The sequence below is a fragment of the Diceros bicornis genome, chromosome 9 (genome assembly GCF_020826845.1).
Source record: "Diceros bicornis minor isolate mBicDic1 chromosome 9, mDicBic1.mat.cur, whole genome shotgun sequence".
Taxonomy (NCBI): Eukaryota; Metazoa; Chordata; class Mammalia; order Perissodactyla; family Rhinocerotidae; genus Diceros; species Diceros bicornis.
Genome location: NC_080748.1, coordinates 22461502 through 22483943, shown reverse-complemented (window position 1 = coordinate 22483943; position 22442 = coordinate 22461502). Strand labels below are relative to the sequence as shown.

General features: G+C 37.6%; 1 protein-coding gene across 1 annotated transcript in view; it reads right to left on the bottom strand.

Annotated features, from left to right (window-relative positions):
* The window catches only part of LOC131409894 (phosphatidylinositol 3,4,5-trisphosphate 3-phosphatase TPTE2-like), a 233745-nt gene that overhangs the window by 40231 nt on the left and 171072 nt on the right, over nucleotides 1–22442 (bottom strand). The window contains exon 1 of the mRNA XM_058547645.1: nucleotides 5496–5585. The gene's annotated coding sequence lies outside the window, so the exon portion shown is untranslated. Of the gene's footprint in view, nucleotides 1–5495 lie in introns of the transcript that reaches the window.

Sequence of the window (22442 nt, the reverse complement as noted above, 5' to 3'; positions counted from 1 at the left end):
AAAATCCTTAACAAAAGATTAGCAAACTGAATCCAGCAACATAAAAAAATATGTCATGACCAAGGGGGGTTTGTTCCAGGAATTCAAGTATGCTTCAACATTCTAAAATTAATGTAATTTATCATGTCAATAAACTAAGGAAAATAAAACATGGTCATCTCAATAGACGTAAAAAATTTTTTTTCAAAAAATTTAACATCCATTCATAATAAAAACTTTCAGTGAACTAGGAATAGAAGGGAACTTCCTTAACCCGACAATGGGCATTTACAAAAAACCCGTGGCTAATATCATTCTTAATGGTGAAAGACTAAATGTTTTCTTCCAATGATTAGGAATTCAATATGTCAGTTCACTCTTCTATTCAAAATTGTATTGGAGGTTCTAGTCAATGCAATAAGACAAGAAAAGGAAACAAAAGGCATATAGATTGGAAAGGAAGAAATAAAACTCTCCCTATTTGTAGACGATATGCTTGTCTACCTAGAAAATCCCAAGGAATCTACAAAGAAGCTAATGGAACTAATAAGTGAGTTTAATAAAGTTACCAGATAAAAGGTCAATATAAAAAATTCAATTATAGTTCTATATACTAGCAATGAACAACTGAAAAATGGAAATTTAAGCAACGGCACCATTTACATTAGCACCAAAACCCACGAAATACTTTGGTATAAATTAACAAAATATGTGCAGGATCTGTACACTGAAAATTACAAAACATGATGAAAGAAGAAGAAATCTAAAGATAAGAGATGTACCATGTTCATAGATTAGAAGAGTTAATATTGTTAAGATGTCACTTTTCCTCAAACCAATCTATAGATTCAACAAAATTTCAATTAAAAAAATTTTTGTAGATATTGACAACCTGATTCTAAAATTTATATGGAAAGGCAAAGTGATACCACTACCTGATTTAAAGACTTACTATAATGTTAAATAATCAAGACAGTGTAGTATAGAAGAAAGAATAGACACAGAGAACAGTAGAACAGAATAGAATCCAGAAATAGACTCTCCTATTTGATCAACTGATTTTCAACAAAGATGCAAAGGTAAGTCAATGGAGAAAAAAATAGTCTTACAAGAAATTGGAGTGGAATTATTGGACATACAAATGCAAAGAGAATGCTCCTCAACCTGTATCACACAACATAGACAGAAATTAACTCAAAATGGATCCATGTACCTAAATGTAAAACCTAAAACTATGAAATTTATAGGAGAAAATATTCGTGACCTTGGGTTAGAAAAACATTTCTTAGGACACCAAAAACACAATCATGAAAGAAAAAACTGAATTTCATCAAAATTAAAAATTTCTGCTGTGCAGAAAACAAAAAAAAGACAAGACAAGCTACAGATTGGGAGAAAATATTTGCAAACATTTATCTGATAAAGGACTTGTATGCAGAACATATAAAGAACTCTCAAAACTCAACAGCAAGGAAAAAAAGTTTAAAAACAGGCCAAAAATTTGGACAGACATTTCACCAAAGAAAATCGATAGATAGCAAGTAAGCATGAGAAAAGATGCTCAACATCATTGGTCACAATGAAAATACGATTTCAAGTCTCAATGAGACCCCTCTACTCACCTATTACAATGTCTTAAAAAACAAAACAAAACGAAACAGAAGGACAATACCAAGTACAGGCGAGGATGCAGAGCAACCAGAACCCTCACACATGTGAAACAGTACAGCCATTTCAGAAACTGTTTCTTACACAATTAAACATACACTTTACCATAAGATTCAACAATCCTGTTCCTCAGCATTAACCAAGATAAATGAAACTTACACCCACATAAAGACTTGTACGCAAATGTTCATAGCCACATCATTCATACAGGCCAAAACTGGAAATAATCCAAATGTCCATCAATGGGTGAATGGATAAGAAAATACAGTATATTCATACAATGGAATACTACTCAGCAAGAAAAAGAAACAGACTACTGATACATGAATTCATATGGATGAATCTCCAATGCATTATGCTATGTGAAAGAAGCCAATTTCAATTGGCTACATACTTCAATTCTATTCAATGACATTCTGGAAAAGGTAAAACTATAGGGACAGAAAACAGATCAGTGATGGCCAGGGGCTGGGTTTGGGCGAAGGGTTGAACACAAAAGGACTTGAGAAATTTTAAAGAGATGATAGAATTTTTCTGTGTCATGATTATGGTAGTGGTTACACAAATGTACATATTAGTCAAAACTCATAGAATTGCCACACAATGAATAAAATTCATTATACATAAACTGTAGTTTAAGTTTTTAAAAAACATTTACTGTGCTGTTAATGTGTGAAAAGTGTGCTGTAATCAAAAGGCTGGTAAAACAATGGAATAAAATAGATTCTGGAAACAGACCCAGTACGTAAAGATTCAAAATAAAACAGAGATTTAAAAATCACTAAAGAAGATATAAATTTTTCAATAATACATTCATTCATTCAGCCAAAGTCAGTGAGTGCCTACTATGTACCATGGTACTGTTTTAGGCACCAGAGATACAGCAGTTAACAAAATGGACAAAATTTCTTCCTTCATGAGGCTTGCATTCTTGTGATGAGGACAGACCATAAATATAATAAATAAGTAAATAACATAGTAAGTTATGAGGTGATAAGTGCAATGAGAGATCACTAAAATGGGGCAAGGACAATGGAGGGGATGCAATTTTGATGTTGGCAAAACTAGGTAGCCACTTGGCAGAAAAGTAGATTCCTACATTTTATACCTGAATGCAAAATAAATTCTGTCTGGGCAGATGTTTTATTCAAATGTAGAAAATAAATTTAAAACACAGAAGAAGAAATCTTGGTGAATATATTAAAATCTTGGGTAGAGAAAGACTTTCTAAGTATGACACTAAAGGCATAAATCATAACAGAAAGTAGAGATGTATTCAAATGCATGAAGATTATAAACTATGGGCCAGCCCCGGTGGCCTGGTGGTTAAGTTTGGCGCACGGCGCTTCGGTGGCCTGGGTTGGGTTCCTGGGCACAGACCTACATCACTTGTCTATCAGTGGCCATGCTGTGGCAGCGGCTCACATGGAGGAAAAAAAGAGGAAGACTGGCAACAGATGTTAGCTCAGGGGGAATCCTCCTCACCAGAAAAAAAAAAAGATTATAAACTTCTATATAGTGAAAAGCTAGACAACCTGGGAAAAATTACCTGCCCTATATATGATATAAAAAGGATGGATACATTTAACTTTTCAATCCAATGACAGAGATAAACATCCTCATTTTAAATGGGCAAAGGTAGTTTGCAAACAATGAAATTCAAGTTCTATGAAACTTGCAGGGAGGGAGGAAACATACACTTTGGCATCTTGCTGTGGGAGGGCATGTCAACATCAACAGCCTCACAAGCATTCCTTTGACAGAGAATTTCCACTTCTGAGAACTTATCATAAGGAAATAACAATATACAGAGATTTGGTCTCAAAGACATTCATCACTTTCTGAAACAGTAAAAAGTTGTAAACAATTTAAAGGTCCAGTGATATCTGACTATTTAAATAAATAATGGCACGATACACCAAGTATTATACAGCTGTTAAAAATAATGTTGTAGGGGGCTGGCCCGGTGCACAAGCGGTTAAGTGCGTGCGCTCCGCTGCGGTGGCCCGGGGTTCGCCAGTTCGCATCCCGGGCGCGCACCGATGCACCGCTTGTCAAGCCATGCTGTGGTGGCGGTCCCATATAAAGTAGAGGAAAGATGGGCATGGATGTTAGCCCAGGGCCAGTCTTCCTCAGGAAAAAGAGGAGGATTGGCAGATGTTAGCTCAGGGTCGATCTTCCTCAAAAAATAAAAATAAAAAAATAACGTTGTAAATTTAAAAATGAAGTCAGCTATTGGCAGGACTTCAGGCAACAATAAAAAATCTGAAATGAAAATATCTATAATGTTGTAAGTGCATATGTATATTTATTAACATGGAAATATGTGATATGTCATTAAGTAATAAGGTTAGTTTGAAAAAGAAGGTATGATACCATACCCATAAACAAAAAATGTGTATCCCTAAAGAACTGGAAAGGCATATAACAAAAATTAAGAATGGCTATTTATGGGTGAATTTATTGCTTGTTTGTATTTTCTGACTTTCCTAATAATGAACTTTTGTGTTATTTTTGGTTTTTAGCATAGAAATTATTTATGGTGCTTTAGAGCTTTAAAAGCACTTTCACACATACTACTTTACCTTTATTATTAGTTTTTTACTATACAAGACCAAGCAGATAGATACTGTAGATAGCATTATGTTTACAGTTTACAAGTGAATGATCTAAAGTTTCAAGAGGTTTAGTGACTCGTGAGTGTCCAGTGAATATTAGATGTCAAAGCCAAGCATTGTTTCCAGGTCAAACTCCAAATTGAAAACCATGCCCCTAGTCTGAAACACCAGTGTTTCTCACAGGGATGAATGCAAACGCCACTTGTATCTATACAAGAAGCATCTATAATTGAAAAAAAACATACACACAAAACCACTTTATTTTGTTTGGAGGGGGTAAGAAGAAGGAAATGCTTGCCTTGCTCAATCTATTCAAATTTTGCCCCAGCCCTGGGCAGCCTCATTGCAGAAAATCTACAGCTAATATGCAGACATAAAATTCAATTAAGTGGCAGAATGAACTCTTCAATGATGGCCCATGAATGAAAAAAGTCATAGAAAACGGAAATTCACAGGTAATTTGAAGAACAATTTGTATTCATTGGTCACCTCTCTCTTTTCCATATGGTCTTTGTCTAGACAACAAAAAACTGTAGCCGTGACCAGTGAATATCCTGTTCAGCACTACTCACTCTCCAACACCGGCACAAGCTGGTGAATGGTTAAATAACCGGCCAAGAGACAAGCAGGAGAAAAATCTCATGAATATTTCTGCAGTTCAGACACATGCCATTTTAAGAATGTCTCGTTTCCTTGCCGTGAGTACATGGTAAAAATGCCTTCAGATCAGTGCAGTAGGAAGTACTCTCAGTGAGATTACCCAGAAACAAGTCAAAATTAATAAAATTCCAATGAGCCTAAAGAGAGCTTTAATCAGCAAAACATGTTCGCTTTTTGCTATCCGTCCCGTTTGCTCATAGACAAAGTCAACAAAACCAAGAATCAGAATATATCCAGGAAAAACAGGAGAGGAACACAATCGAAGAGTAAGTAGCATTCTGCAATCCTCTGTTAAGAAAGAAACTCTGTAATAAAATTATCTACTAAGGATATTTTCACATCTTCAAACTAGAAGAACATTTATTTGTGAGTATGTGGAACTATTTTTTTTCACACCTAGTACTTATCTGCAAATTCAATTAGAGTCATTATTGTGTACCCTCCCTCCCAAACATTTAGATACCTTTCCATAATTTTCCTGTTTCTTTCTCGCCTCAACAGAAGCCCTATCTTCGCAAAGATAAGAGATCCACCGATGGCTCCCTCCCTCCAAACTCCAAACTGACTTACCAAGTCAGATCGAAGTCAACGTCCTCTTTACCATTATCGAGCCTGGCGAGTTGTTCCTTTATACTTGAACCGCCAACAAATGCAATAATATATCATTAGAGATGTGCTACATGGACCAGTGATGTGAAAAATTTATTTCAACAAAAAGAATTCTTTGAATCTAAAGGATAGAGTAAACATGACTTGGTTCACTGGAAGACCTAATTTTTTAGAAAGAGTTTTAGAATGATTGTCCAGAAAACTCTGTGTTCCCACGGATACTTCCAAGACTGAATTTTGCAAATCACCCTTTCTCTTTCTCTCTATCTCTGCCTTTCTGTCTCTGTCTCTCTGTGTCTCTCTGTCTTTCTCTCTCTCTCTCTCTCAATTGATATATATAGCACTGACCCAAATAAATGACATCAGTAGTCTTCGACGGCACCTTCATTGACAGGTAAGATAGCAGTCACCGACTTTTGATATTAGTTTATTCAGGCCAGTGTGAAGGACTGAAAATGTACATAGTCAGAACCAAGTGACTTTGTAGACTTACTGTTTTGGGTGAAATTAGGTACAATTGCTCCACAATTTATAAACCAATGGAACTCTAAAAAATTATATGTCAATTAGTTATTTGGAACCTGGGTCCCTCCACCACTTTCTACTTGTCACGTATCATGGATATCCTTTCTCTTCCTTGGTTAGGATTCCAATAACTGCCTGAAACAAGGACTCCATTTAATAACTAATCAGATTTCACAAATCTCAATACCCCCCACCTCTCTCTATATGTATATTTATAGCTCACCTTTCATTGACGTCTCTAACACGGGTTACATCTTTCAACTCACTTGAGTCAGAGCTAAAGGATTAAAAATGCACATAGTAAGACTTCACATGTCTCTCTAGACTTATTTTTAAGCACTAATTAGCTACAATTATTCTATAATTTGTAATCTAGTTGTCCTAAAAAATAACATTTTAATCAGTTATTTGAAACTGATATTTAATTTTTCCCTAGAAATGAGGCTTTATACGTTTGTAATGAAAGTCGTAGTCCTAGGAAAAACAACTTAGTGAATCAAGTTCATGTACGTTTCTTTACTCCTGAACCCCTTCAGAAGTACTGCTCCTTGCTCCAAATAGGTTTCCCTCCTCTCTGGGCCTGCTTTAGCAGAGTCTTATACATGGGCAATCTGATAGTTTCCTAAGGGTTTTGGCTGCTACTAAGGGTGACAAACAGATTAGGGGTAAGAAGCATCCCTCTTATGACCTATTTCTCTTTTATGCAACTAGTGTCAAAGACACTCTGTAACGTCATGCATGCTCCTGAAAATGAACCTCCAAATCTCAATATCTCTCCCTCTCTGTATTTATGTGTGTGTATATTTATATACACACACACATATATTTCTGTGTATATCTATCTGTCTTTATTTATATCTCACATTTCATTGGCGGTTTCATCAGAAATTCCTGTTGTCAATTCAGGCAGGCCAGAGCTAAAGGATTAAAAACACACATAGTAAGGCACCGCATGACTTCTAGACTTACTTTTTTTAGTTCAAATTAGCTACAATTACTCTTGAATTTATCAACCAGTTGACTCTTTGAAAATTCACATGTAAATTTGTTATTTGGAATCTGATATCTCCTTTTCCCTGGAAATGATGCTATATATGCTTGTAATGAATATTTTAGACCTATCAAAAAAGTTAATGACTCAAGATTTAAGTACAGTTCTTTACTACTGAACCTGGCTGAAGGTCTAACAGCCTTCTGTGGTGGAATTTATTTCAAAATCAACTTCAATTTGCAGGTATGCATCCCTCTTCTCCTACCTAATTTCCTGCTTCTCAAGTCCCTCCTTCATCCCCTTACTTTCATCTATCATGGCTGTTTTTCCTGGCCCTTAGACAGGGTCAAGTGACTGCAGGCCTGAGTTAGGGGCTCCCTCCATAGGATGGTGGGTTTGGGTCTGGGGCACCAGCCTCACAGAGCGGCAGAACTCGGGAGGGTCATGGACAGATCCCAGGTCTATTAGCTCCTTTCTTTCTGTGGAGGGCTCCTCTGCTGCCTGTCCACTGCTTCCTCCTCCTTGCCTTAAATAGGATCCTGTCCTCCTTTCACTCAATCTGTAGAATCTCAAACACGGAATGCTCCTAATTGGAGCACTCTGGAAATTTCCTAAGAGTTTTGGGTGGTAGCTACTAGGAGGAGAAAGCATTCCTCTTATGACCTGTTCCTCTTTTATCCAACTAAATCCAAAAAAGATAAAAAGTTACCTACAGGTGCTATAGTAAGAAGATTTAGAAACAGTGTCAAAGACAGTGTACTGTCATGGATACTCCTAAGAATGAATTTGGAAATTTTATCTCTCTTTCTTTCACTGTATTTATGTTTGTGTATGTGTGTTTGTATGTCTGTGTTGATATAAGTATATAAATACACATGTATATATAAAAAGATATATATTTATTCATTTATATCTCACATTTCATTGGCAGCTCCCTCACAGGTTTTTGATGTTGATGCGTTCAGAGCAGTGCTAAAGGATTAAAAAGGTACATGTTCAGATACCATGTTTTAATTTTAGACTTACTTGTTTTCATTCAAATAGCTGTAATTACTTTACACTTATGAACTGGTTGATTTTTACAAATTCACATATAGAGGAGACGGAGTTCAGCGTCCCTATTTTCTCCTAATGCTGTTGCCTGGGACACGCGGACTCGGGGCCCTGTGACTTCGGAGGCGCCTTTGAACCATCGCAGCCTCCAGTCATTGAGGGCTTTAGCCTCAGTGTCTACAGCACTCCAGAGAGCTTCAAGGAAAAGGTCCTTCCCAGGACCTTCGAGAACCCACCGGTCCCCACAGGCTCCTGGGCACAGTGGCTGCCCTCACCCATGGCCTCTACTGCTTCCCCCCGGGCAGAGCCAGTGCTCCGAGCTCATGATGTGCACCCAGATCGCCACCCACAGCTTCTCACTTGCAGCCACCTTGCTGGGTCCGGCTGCATCAGCTACGAAGTCTCGACCTGAGCCTGGCCTGGCCTTGAAAGCTCTGCGGAGATTATTCCCAGCCCAAGAGCAACCACCGGTCCTGCCACTGGATTTATTCCCTCATCTCCCCCGCCAAGCCCCTGTGTCAATGGGGGACGAAATGGCCAGTTGTGTAACCGACAGATTTTTTTCAGGAATCTCAGGTTCAGGTCAGTTTGGGTGTTGCATACTTCTATTTGTGCTGCACCTTCTCCACTCCCTACTTAATAAACTCTGATCCACTTGTAAAAAAAAAAATTCATGTATATATCACTAAATTAAACCTGGTTTGTCAGTTTTTATTAGAAATGAGGCTTTATATAGGTGGTAATGAAAATCTTAGGCCTGTAAATAGTTAATGCATCAAGATACAAGTAAAGTTTTTTACAATTACTCTAACCCCAGTGTGTAACAGCCTTTTGTGGTAGAATTTATTTCAAATTCCACTTCAGTTTGTAGGTACCCATCCCTCTTCTCCCGTTTAATTCCTGATTCTCAAGCTCCTCCATCACCTCCTCACTGTCACCATCATAGATGTCTTTTCTGACCCTCAGGGTCAAGTAACTGCAGGCTAAGGTAGGGGCTCCTTAGTGCCCTAAGTCTGGGCACCAGCCTCACATGGTGGCAGAACTCTGGAGGGTCACGGACACATCCAGGCTCTATTAACTCCATTCTTTTCTGCTGAGGGCTCCACTGCTCTCTGTCCACTGCTACCTTCTCCTTGCTCCAAATACGATTCTGTCTTCTCTTGGCCCACTCTAGTAGAGTCTCATACATGGGCAATCTGATAGCTTAAGGGTTTTGGCTGCTACTAATTAAGGGTGACAAGCATACTTAGGGGAAGAAGCATTCCTTTTATGACTTATTGCTTTTTTATCCAAATGGATCCAAAAAAGATAAAGAGTTACCTACAGATGCTACTGTGAGATGACTCAGAAAGAGTGTTAAAGATACTCTGTGTTGCCATCCACTGACACACTGCTCTCATTCTCCTTGCTTCCAAATAGAAATCTCTCTTCACTTGCCAATATTATAGGTTGAATATTGTCCCATCAAAATTCATATGTTGAAGTGCCATCCCCTGTAACTCAGAATGTCACCTCATTTGGAATTAGGGTTGCTGCAGATGTAATTAGTTAAGGTATGATCATACTGGTTTAGGGTGGGCTCCTAATCCAATATGACTAGTGTCCCTTAGACAAAGGGAAAATCTGGACACAGACGTACACACAGGAAGAATGTCATGGGAAGATTAAGGCAGAGATTGGAGCGATGATTCTACACACCAAGGAATGACCAAGATTGACAGTAACCACCAGAAGCCAGGAGAGAGGCATGGAATAGATTATTCCTTAAGCCCTCAGAAGGAACCAGCCCTGCTGACACCGTGACATCAACTTCTAGCCTCTAGGACTGAGAAAATAAATTTCTGTTGTTTAAACCACTCAGGTTGTGATTTTTTGTTATGGCAGCCCTAGCAAATTAATACAGCCCATTCTAGTAGAGTCTTATACACAGGCAATCTGATGGAGTTTTCTAAGAGTTTTGGCTGCTAGTCACTCAGATAGGAGGAAGAAGTCTCCCTCTTCTGACTTATTCCACTTTTATCCAGCTAGATCCAACAAAGAAAGAATGTTACACACAAAAGCTGACATTGCCAACACTTGAGTGTCCAAGAAACTCTGTATTGAATCTCTGTGTGTGTGTATCTTTACATATGTACATATAAACTCACTTTTCATTGGTGACTTCCTCAGTGGTTACTGATGTCAATTCATTCCAATCCGAGCCAAAGGATTAAAATGTACATGATCAAACACCATGTGACTTCATAGACTTACTTTTTTCATTCAAATTAGCTAAAATTTCTCTATAACTTATAAAACGGTTGAACCCTATAAATTCACATATAATTTGGTTATTTGGAAAATATTTCATTTTTGCCTAGAATTGAGGCTTTACATGATAGTAATAAAATTCTTAGGCCTATAAAAGAATCCTTAATGGATCAAGATTTAAAAACATTTCTCTGCTACTGAACTTACCCCCAATGTATAAATGCCTTTTGTGATTACATTTACTTCAAATTCAACGGTAGTTTGTAGGTACCCATCCCTCTTTTCCCATCTAATTTTCTGATTTCAAGTTCCTCCACCACCTCCTTACTCTTCATGCTTCATGGATGTCTTTCCTTCTCCTCAGATGGGGTTAACTAACTGCATGCCTGAGGCAGGGGCTCCCTCCAGCATGATGGGGTTTGGGTTTGGGACACCAGCCTCCCATGGTGGTGGAGCTCTAGAGGGTAGGGGACAGATCTCAAGTCTATTAGCTCCTTTATTTTCTGCTGAGGGCAGAACATCTTCTTATTGTTTTAATTTGAAATTCCTGAGTGACATATGATGGTGAGCATCTTCTCATATGCTTATTTGGCATTTGTATATCTTCTTTGGTGAGGTGTCTCTTCAGATCTTTTGTCCATTTTTTAATTGGGTAATTCTTTTTCTGATTGTTGAGTTTTAAGAGTTCTTTGTATATTTAGATAAAAGTCCTTTATCAGATGTGTCTTTTGCAAATAATTTCTTCCAGTCTGTGGCTGACTTGTCCTCTCATTCTCTTGACAGTGTCTTTCGCAGAGCAGTTTTAAATTTCAATGAAATCCAGTTATCAGTATTTTCTTTCATGATTTTCATTTTGGTGTTGTATATAAAGTCGTTGCTGTATCAAAGGTCATCCAGTTTTCCTCCTGTGTTATCTTCTAGGAGTTTTATGGTTTTGCATTTTATATTTAGGTCTGTGATCCATTTTGAGTTAATTTTTGTGAAGTGTGTAAAGTCCGTGTCTAGATTCTTTTTGTTTTGCATATGGCTGTCCAGTTGTTCCAGTACCATTTGTTGAAAGGACTATCCTTTTTCCACTGGATTGCCTTTGCTCCTTTATCAAAGACCAGTTGTCTATATTTGTGTGGGCCTATTTCTGGGCTCTCTATTCTGATCTTTGATCTACTTGTGTATTCTCTCACCCATACCATGCTACCTTGATTACTGTAGCTTTATAGGAAGACTTAAGTCAGGTACTGTCAGTCCTCTGACTTTGCTCTTCTTCCTCAAAATTGTGTTGGCTATTCTGGGTCTTTTGCCTTTCCATATAAACTTTAGAATTAGTTCATCAATATGGAAAAAAAATGACTTTCTGGGATTTTGATTCAGATTGCATTGAACTACAAGTTGAAAGAACTGACATCTTAACAATATTGAGTCTTCCTATCCATGAACATGGAACATCTTCCCATTTATTTAGATCTTTGACTTCATTCAGCAGAGTTTTGTAGTTTTCCTCATATAGATCTTATACATATTTTGTTAGATTTATACCTAAGTATTTCAATTTTTTGGTACTTATGTAAATGGTGTTGCGCTTTTTGTTTTACATTCCAATTATTCATTGCTGGTATAAAGGATTTTTTAAATTTTTTTTTAATATAAACTTTTGCATATTAACCTTGTATCCTGAAATCTTGCTATAACTGCTCATTATTCCAGAAGTTTCTTTGTAAATTATTTTGGATTTTCTACACAGACAATCGTGTCATATGCAATCATGGTTTTATTTCTTCTGTTCCAACCTGCATACTTTTATTTCCTTCTTATTGCATTAGTTAGAACTTACAGTATGATGTCAAAAAAGAGTAGTGAAGGGGGACATCCTTGCCTTGTACCTGATCTTAGCAGAAAAACTTCAAGTTTCTTACTGTCAAGTATGATGCTAGCTGTAGGTTTTTTCCTTAACTTTCTAACTCCTTTTCTGTATTTTTTATTTTTATTTTATTGAGGTCATAATAGTTTATAACATTGTGAAATTTCAGGTTTACATTATCATTTTCCAATCACCATATATATGTGCCCCTTTACACCTTATGCCCACCCCCCAACCCCTTCCCCTCTGGTAACCACTAATCTGTTCTCTTTGTGCATGTGTTTGTTTATCTTCCACATATGAGTGAAATCATCTGGTATTTGTCTTTCTCTGTCTGGCTTATTTTGCTTAACATAATACCCTCCAGGTCCACCTATGTTGTTGCAAATGGGACGATTTTGTCTTTCTTTATGGCTGAGTAGTATTCCATTGTATATATATACCACCTCTTCTTTATCCATTCATCAGTCAATGGGCACTTGAGTTGCTTCCACATCTTGGTCATTGTGAATAATGCTACAATGAACATAGGGGTGCATAAGTCTCTTTGAATTGTTGATTTCAAGTTCTTTGGATAAATATCCAGTAGTGTCGTATGGTATTTCTATTTTTAATTTTTTGAGAAATCTCCATACTGTTTTCCATAGTGGTTGCACCAGTTTGAATTCCCACCAAGAGTGTATGAGGGTTCCCTTTCCTCCACATTCTCTCCAACATTTGTTGTTTTTTGTCTCAGTAATTATAGCCATTCTAACAGGTGTAGGGTGATATATCATTGTAGTTTTGATTTGCATTTCCCTAATGATTACTGATGTTGAACATCTTTTCATGTGCCTACTGGCCATCTGTATATCTTCTTTGGAAAAATGTCTGCTCATACCCTCTGCCCATTTTTTGATCGGGTTGTTTGTTTTTTTATTGCCGAGTTGTATGAGTTCTTTATATATTTTGGAGATTAACCCCTTGTCAGATATATGATTTGCAAATATTTGCTCCCAGTTGGTGGGTTGTCTTTTTGTTTTGTTCCTGGTTTCCTTTGCCATGCAGACACTCTTTAGTCTGATGAAGTCCCTTTTGTTTATTTTTTCTTTTGTTTCCCTTGTCTGAGTAAACATGGTATTTGAAAGGATCCTGAGAAGACCGATGTCAAAGAGTGTACTGCCTATATTTTCTTCTAGGAATTTTATGGTTTCACGTCTTACCTTCAAGTCTTTAATCCATTTTGAATTAATTTTTGTGTATAGCAAAAGATAACGGTCTACTTTCATTCTTTTGCGTGTGGTTGTCCAGTTTTCCAGCAGCATTTATTGAGGACACTTCCCTTTCTCCATTGTATGTTCTCAGCTCCTTTGTCAAAGATTAGCTGTCCATATATGTTTGGTTTTATTTCTGGGCTTTCAATTCTGTTCCATTGATCTGTATGTCTGTTTTTGTACCAGTACCATGCTATTTTGATCACTGTAGCTTTGTAGTATATTTTGAAGTCAGGGATTTTGATGCCTCTAGCTTTGTTCTTTTTTCTCAGGATTGCTTTAGCTATTCCAGGTCTTTTGTTGCCCCATATGAATTTTAAGATTCTTTGTTCTGTTTCTGTGATGAATGTCATTGGGATTCTGATTGGGATTGCATTGAATCCGTAGATTGCTTTAGGTAGTATGGACATTTTTACAATGTTTATTCTTCTAATCCATGTGTGTGAAATATCTTTCCATTGCCTTATGTCATCATTGATTTCTTTCAATAATGTCATAGTTTTCATTGTATAGGTCTTTCACCACAAATTTAACCTCTTTGGTTAAATTTATTCCTAGATATTTTATTCTTTTTGTTGCGATTGTAAATGGGATTGTATTCTTGAGTTCTCTTTCTGTTAGTTTATTATTAGAGTATAGAAACGCAACTGATTTTTATAAGTTGATTTTGTACCCTGAAACTTTACTGTAGTTGTTGACTATTTCTAATAGTTTTCCTGTGGATTCTTTAGGATTTTCTATAGATAAAATCATGTTGTCTGCAAACAGCAAGATTTTCGCTTCCTCATTGCCAATTTGGATACCTTTTATTTCCTTTTCTTGCCTAATTGCTCTGGCCAAAACCTCTAGTACTATGTTGAATAAGAGGGGCGAGAGTGGGCACCCTTGTCTTGCTCCTGTTCTCAGAGGGATGGCTTTCAGTTTTTCCCCATTGACTATGATGTTGGCTGTGGATTTGTCATATATGGCCTTTATTATGTTGAGGTACTTTCCTTCTGTACACATTTTGTTGAGAGTTTTTGTCATAAATCATTGTTGGATCTTGTCAAATGCTTTCTCTGCATCTATTGAGATGATCATGTGGTTTTTATTCCTCATTTTGTTAATTTGGTGTATCACATTGATTGATTTGCAGATGTTGAATGATCCCTGCGTCCCTGGTATAAATCCCACTTGATCATGGTGTATGATCCTTTTGATGCATTGCTGTATTCAGCTTGCCAATATTTTGTTGAGGATTTTTGCATCCAGGTACATCAGTGATATTGGCCTGTAATTTTCCTTCTTTGTGTTGTCCTTGTCTGGCTTTGGTATCAGGGTGATGTTGGCCTCATAAAATCTGTTATGCAGTGTTCCATCTTCCTCAATTTTTTGGAATAGTTTGAGAAGGATAGGTACTAAATCTTTTTTGAATGTTTAGTAGAATTCTCCAGAGAAGCTATCTGGTCCTGGACTTTTCTTTTTTGGGAGGTTTTTGATTAGTTTCTATCTCTTTACTTGTGATTGGTCATTCAGATTCTCTATTTCTTCTTGGTTCAGTTTTGGGAGGTTGTATGAGTCTAAGAATTTATCGATTTCTTCTAGATTATCCAATTTATTGGCATATAGTTTTTCATAGTATTCTCTTATAATCCTTTATATTTCTGTGGTATCTGTTGTAATTTGTCCTCTTTCATTTCTAATTTTATTTATTTGAGCCTTCTGTCTCTTTTTCTTAGTGAATCTGGCTAAAGATCTGTCACTTTTGTTTATCTTCTCAAAGAACCAGCTCTTAGTTTCGTTGATCCTTTCTATTGTTTTTTGGGTTTCAATTTCATTTATTTCTGCTCTAATTTTTATTATTTCCCCCTTTCTGCTGACTTTGGGCTTTGTGTGTTCTTCTTTTTCTAGTTCTGTTAGGTTTAGTTTAAGGTTGCTTATTTGAGATTTTTCTTGTTTGTTAAGGTGGGCCTGTATTGCTATGAATTTCCCTCTTAGGACCACTTTTGCTGCATCCCATATGAGTTGGTATGGTGTAATTTCATTTTCATTTGTCTCCAGATATTTTTGGATTTCTCCTTTGATTTCTTCAATGAACCATTGGTTGTTCAGTAGCATGTTATTTAGTCTCCACATATTTGTGACTTTCCCAGCTTTTTTTCTTGTTGTTGATTTCTAGTTTATAGCATTATGGTCGGACAAGATGCTTGATATGATTTCAATCTTCTTAAATTTATTGAGGGTTGCCTTGTTTCCCAACATATAGTCTATCTTTGAGAATGTTCCATGTGCACTTGAGAAGAATGTGTATTCTGATGTTTTTGGATGGAGTGTTCTATATATGTATCTATTAAGTCCATCTGGTCTAGTTTTTCATTTAATTCCACTATTTCCTTGTCGACTTTCTGTAAGGATGATCTATCCATTGATTTAAGTTGGGTATTAAGGTCCCCCACTATTATTGTGTTGCTGTTAATATCTCCTTTTAGGTCTGTTAATAGTTGGTTTATGTACTTTGGTGCTCCAGTTTAAGTGCATATATATTTATAAGTGTTAGGTCCTCTTGGTGTAGTGTCCCTTGTATCATTATATACTGCCTCTCTTTGTCTCTCATTGTCTTTTTTATGTTGAATCTACTTTGTCTGATATAAGTATGGCAACGCCTGCTTTCTTTTCTTTGCCATTAGCTTGGAGTATCATCTTCCATCCCTTCACTCTGAGCCTATGTTTGTATTTGGAGCTGAGATGTGTTACCTGGAGGCAGCATATGTTAGGTCTTGTTATTTAATCCATCCAGCCATTCTGTGTCTTTTGATCGGAGAATTCAATCCATTTACATTTAGAGTGATTATTTATATATGAGGGCTTAATGGCTGCCATTTTATCACTTGTTTTCTGGTTGTTCTGTATTTTCCTTGTTTCTTGTCTCATGTATTTTGGTCTGCCAATTCAGTTTGGTGGTTCTCTATGATGATTTTCTCAGTTTTACCTTTATTTATCATTTGCATCTCTGTTCTGATTTTGTGTTTTGGAGTTACTGTGAAGTTTGTATAAAAGATCTCGTACATGAAATAGTCCATTTTCTGATCACCTCTTATTTCCTTTGTCTAAGCAGGTTCCCTCCCTTTCCTCTTCCCCATCTAAGTTACTGTTGTCATACCTTATTCTGTTTTGCGTTGAAAGTTTGTGGTTAAAATGAGTTATTTTGATGTTTTCCTTCCATTTATCTTTAATGTTATAATTAAGTGTTTGATAACCTATTCTGATAGAGAGCTGCAATTTTCTGATTTTGTCTGCCTATTTATCTCCTTGCTTAAGGCTTTGTAAACTCTTCCTTTTTTTTTTTTTTTTTTTTCAGGTATGAGGGCCTTGTTGATCATTTCTTGTAGGGGGCATCTTGTGGCAATGAACTCTCTCATCTTTTCTTTATCTGGGAAAGTTTTGATTTCTCCATCATATCTGAAGGATATTTTAGTGGGATAGAGTATTCTTGGATGGAAGTTTTTGCCTTTCAGAATTTTGAATATATCATTACACTCTCTCCTAGCCTGTAAGGTTTCTGCTGAGAAATCTGCTGAAAGCCTGATAAAGGTTCATTTGTAGGTTATTTTCTTCTGCCTTGCTACCCTTAATATTTTTTCTTTGTCATTGACTTTTGCCAGTTTTACTAATATATGCCTTGGAGAAGGTCTTTTTACACAGATGAAATTAGGAGTTCTATTAGCTTCATTTACTTGTAATTCTAGCTCCTTCCTCATGTTTGGGAAGTTCTCAGCTACTAGTTCTTTGAACAAGCTCTCTGCTCCTTTCTCCATCCCTTCTCCCACTGGAATACCTATCATCCTTATGTTGCATTTCCTAATTGAGTTGGATATTTTTCAGAGTATTTCTTCATTTCTTTTTAGTCTTAGTTCTCTCTCCTCCTCCATCTAAAGCATTTCTATATTTCTGTCCCATAAATTGCTATTTCTGTTCTCTATAATATCATCTCTGTTATTTGGGGACTCCAGGTTTTTCTTTATCTCATTCATTGTGTTTTTCATTTCCAACATTTCTGATTGTTTGTGTGTGTGTGTGTGTGTGTGTGTGTGTGTGTGTGAGGAAGATTGGCTCTGAGCTAACATCTGTTGCAAATCTTCCTCTTTTTTATGTGGGATGCCATCACAGCATGGCTTGATGAGTAGTGTGTAGGTCCCCACCTGGGATCCAAACCCATGAACCCCAGGCCATGGAAGTGGAGCATGTGAGCCTAACCACCATGCCACTGGGCTGGCCCCCCCAAATTCTGTTTATAGTTTCAATGTCTTTTGTGAAGAATGCCCTCTGTTCATTAATTTTATTCCCGATTTCATTGAACTATCTTTTGGAGTTTTCTTGTAACTCGTTCAGATTTTTTATGATAGCTATTTTGGATTCTCTGTCATTTAGATTGTAAATTTCTGTGCCTTCAGGATTAACTTCTGGGTGCTTGTCATTTTCTTTCTGATCTGGAGTGGCAATATACCTCTTCACACTATTTGATGGAGTGGATTTGTGCCTTTGCATAGTGGCAGTATCTGGTCGCAGATTCCATCTGCCACCAGTGGAGGGGGGCAGGAGCTGTCTATTCTGAGCTTTTCACAATCTCTGGCAGCTGTGCCTGTCCTTTGGATGCTATGCTGACAGGGCCTGTCTGTATTTGCCCACCAGCTGCTGCTGCTTTACACATGTATGCGCAGGTGCTCTGGTGCGGGTCCCTTGCTCTGGCCCACCAGCCGAGCTGGTGTGCCAGGTGGGGGGAGGGGTGCTTTCTTTCATGTGCATGATCCCAGGGCACTCCTGCTCTGCACTCACTGTCTGCCCTCCTTGGCTGCTCAGTTTTGTGAAGACATCCCTGTGATTGCTTAGCCTCCTCAGTGTGGAGCTTTCTCATGGGCAGGGAGGCCACTCTGAGAGAAAAGGTATTCCCATGGAGTGCTGGCCCTTCTCCCCTATTTTCTCAGAGGTGTGCATGGTCCCACACCCTAGATCACTGCTGGGGAGGGAGAGGAAATTGCCTTACCTCCTTCCACTGCCTCTGGGGGCTTCAGCACTTCCACCTTCAGACATTTGGCTGTGTGGATCTCTCAGACATGTATTGTGCTGTGTGAACATCCTCTGCTGGTTTATGAGTGTCCTTTTCATTGTATCTTAGAGGGGAGAATCTAAGGGAAGAGCTCACTCCACCATGATGCTGACGTCACTCCTCCTACCTATAAGTTTTTTGTAGATGTTCTTTATCAAGTTAAGGAACTTCCTCTCTATTCCTGGTTTGCTGAGAGTTTTTTCATGAATGAGTGTTGAATTTTGTCATATGCTTTTTCTGTATCTATTGATATGATGTAAGTTTTCTTCTTTAGCCTGTTGATATGATGGACTACATTAATTTTCAAATGTTGAGCCAGCATTGCCTACTTGGGATAAATCTCAGTTGATCTCAGTGTATAATTTTTTATATACATTGTAGGACTCAATTTTCTAATATTTTGTTGAGAGTTTTTACATTTATGTTCATGAGAGATACTGGTCTGTAGTCTTCTTTTCTTGTAGTATCTTTGCCTGGTTTTAGTATTAGGGTAATGCTGGCCTCATAAAATGAATAAGGAAGTGTTCCCTGTTCTTTTATTTTCTGCTACAGATTTTGGAGAATTGATATCATTTCTTCCTTAAATGTTTGGTGGAACTGATCAGTGAAAACATCTAGGACTAGTATCTGTTTTGGAAGGTTACTAATTATTGATTCAATTTCTTTAACTGACATAAGCCTATTCAAATTATCTATTCCTCCTTGTCAGTTTTGGTAGTGTCTTTTAAAGAATTACTCCATTTCATATAAGCTATCAAATTTGTGGGCTTAGAGTTGTTCATAATATTCCTTTATTATCCGTTTAATGTCCATATGATCAATCATGATAACCCCTCTTTCATTCCTGATATTAGGAATTTGTGACTTCTTTCCTGGTTAGCTTGGCTAGAGTGATATCAATTTACTGATATTTTCAAAGAAACAGCTTTTGGTTTTGTTGATTTTCTCTATTGTTTTCTCGCTTTCAATTTTATGCATTTCTGCTCTAATTTTTAATTATTTCTTTTCTTCTGCTTTTTAAAAGTTTATATTGCTCTTCTTTCTCTAGCTTCCTAAGCTGGAAACCTAGATTATTGATTTTAGATCTTTCTTGTTTTCTAACATATGCATTCAATGTTATAAATTTCCCTCTAAGCACTGGTTTTGCTGCATCTGACAAATTTTGATAGGTTGAATTTTCATTTTAATTTAGTTCAAAAAAATTTTTTTTGGGTGAGGAAGATTCACCCTGAGCTAACATCCATTGCCAATCTTCCTCTTTTTGCTGAGGAAGATTAGCCCTGAGCTAACAGCTGTGCCCATATTCCTCTATTTTGGATATGGGATGCCACCATAGCATGGCTTGATGAGCGGTGCATAGGTCCATGCCCGGGATCCAAATCAGTGAACCCTGAGCTGCCAAAGTGGAGTGTGCAAATTTAACCTCTATGCCACCGGGCTGGCCCCTAGTTCAAAATATTTTAAAATTTCTTTTGAGACTTCTACTTTGACTAATGTGTTATTGAGAAGTGTGCTGTTTAATCTCCAAGTATTTTTGGATTTTCAAGCAATCGTTCTCATATAGACTTCTAGTTTAATTCCACTGTGGTCCAACAGCATACTCTGAATGATTCCTAGTCTCTTAAATTTGTTAAGATGTGTTTTATGGCCCAGAATGTGATCTATCTTGGTGAATGTTCCATGTGAGCTTGAGAAAAATGCGTATTCTGCTCTTGTTAAATGAAGTATTCTGTAAGTGTCAATTAGATTCAGTTAATTGAAGGTGCTGTTCAGTGCCACTATATCCTTACTGACTTTTTCCTGCTGGATCTATCAATTATTGATAGAGGGGTGTTAAAATCTCCAACTATAATACTGGATTTGTCTATTTCTCTTTGCAGTCCTAGCAATTTTTGCCTCACATATTTTTTTTTTTTTTTTTTTTTTTTTTTTTGTGAGGAGATCAGCCCTGAGCTAACATCCGCCAATCCTCCTCTTTTTTCGCTGAGGAAGACGGCCCTGGGCTAACATCGGTGCCTATCTTCCTCCACTTTATATGGGACGCCGCCACAGCATGGCTTACCAAGCAGTGCGTCGGTGCGCGCCCGGGATCCGAACCAGCGAACCCCGCGCCGCCGCAGCGGAGCGCGCGCACTTAACCGCTTGCGCCACCGGGCCGGCCCTGCCTCACATATTTTGATGTTCTACTGTCAGATGCGTACACATTAGAATTATGTCTTCTTAGAGAATTACTCCTTTATCGTTATTTAATGTCCCTCTTAATCTCTAATAATTTTGCTTGCTCTAAAGTCTATTCTGTCTGAAATTAATACAGCTTTAATTACATTAGCATGGTATATTTTTCTCCATTCTTTTACTTTTAATCTACCTGTGTCTTTATATTTAAAGTGAGTTTCTTATAGACAACATATAGTTGGGTCTCATTTTGTTATCAAAACAAGTTAGTCTCTGTCTTTTAATTGGTATGTTTAGACCATTTACATTTCAAGCGACTATTGATACTGTTGGATTAATAGAATTTCTTTTCCTTTCCTCAAGTTCATTTCTAAAAAGATATTTGGCTATATGACTGAAAATCAAGAATCCCTTTCACCCAAACCACTGGATTAGGTAATTTAATCTCTCTACAATTTAATTTCCTCCTCTATAAAATAAAACACATGCAAAATGCACTTCCCATCTGTCAACTTCATAAAATCATGCTGAATATTGACCATTTCACAAATATTACTTGCTTTTAGACAACGTACCCTCTTCACCATTGTTATGCAAAAAAAAAAAATCAGTATGTGACAACAGTAGAACCTGATCCATATTTTTTTTCCTAAGGAAGATTCGCCCTGAGCTAACATCTGTTGCCAATCTCCCTCTTTTATTCTGTTTTTACATGGGCTGCCACCACAGCATGGCTGCCAACAGACGAGTGGTGTACATCCACACTTGGGATCCGAACCCAGGCTGCCGAAGCAGAGAGTGCTGAACTTAGCCACTAGGCCACCGGGTAGGTCCTACCTGATCCATATATTTTTGTGTGTGTGTGTGGAAGATTGGCCCTATGCTAACATCTGTTGCCAATCTGCCTCTTTTTATTTTTCTTTCTTCCAAAGCCCCAGTACATAGTTGTGTATCATAGTGGTAGAGTTGTAGCTCTTCTTTGTGGGATGCCACCTCAGCATGGCTTGATGAGTGGTGAGTAGGTCTGCACCCAGGATCTGAACCGGTGAACCATGGGCCACCGAAGTGGAACATGCAAACCTAACCACTACGCCACCAGGCTGGCCTCGTGATCTATATTTTTAATTTCAAATACATCACCTCCCTTCATGTTAAACTTAGTGAGAAAAACACACTTTATGTCCTAGCCTTCAATGAAGGTGACTATATAACACCTCACAAAAGCCAGGACACTTTTGAGAGCGAAAAAGGACACACTATTAATAATTATGCTGAGATAACAACCACAGACTGAGATGGTCCCAAGCAAACTTTTAGCCCTTCTCTAATACAAGATGCCAGACAGAGTAGCCAATAGCCACAAGTAATGAAAGCTCACAAGTCAAAACAATTAGATACGTGAGGAGTACAACTACTGAAAAAGAAATACAACAAACTCAACAACACATACCATCCGAAGCAGAACTACTGGAACACCCTGAACAAAGTTTTAAAATAAGCATAGAAATACACGTAAAGATACAAGGGAAGATGAGAAATCATAAGGAAAAAACTCAAGAGGAAATCTCAGGTATAAAAGTATAATTGTGGGCCAGCCCTGTGGCTTAGCGGTTAAGTGCACGCGCTCCGCTGCTGGCGGACTGGGTTCGGATCCCAGGCGCACACCAAAGCACCGCTTCTCCGGCCATGCTGTAGCCACGTCCCACATATGGCAACTAGAAGG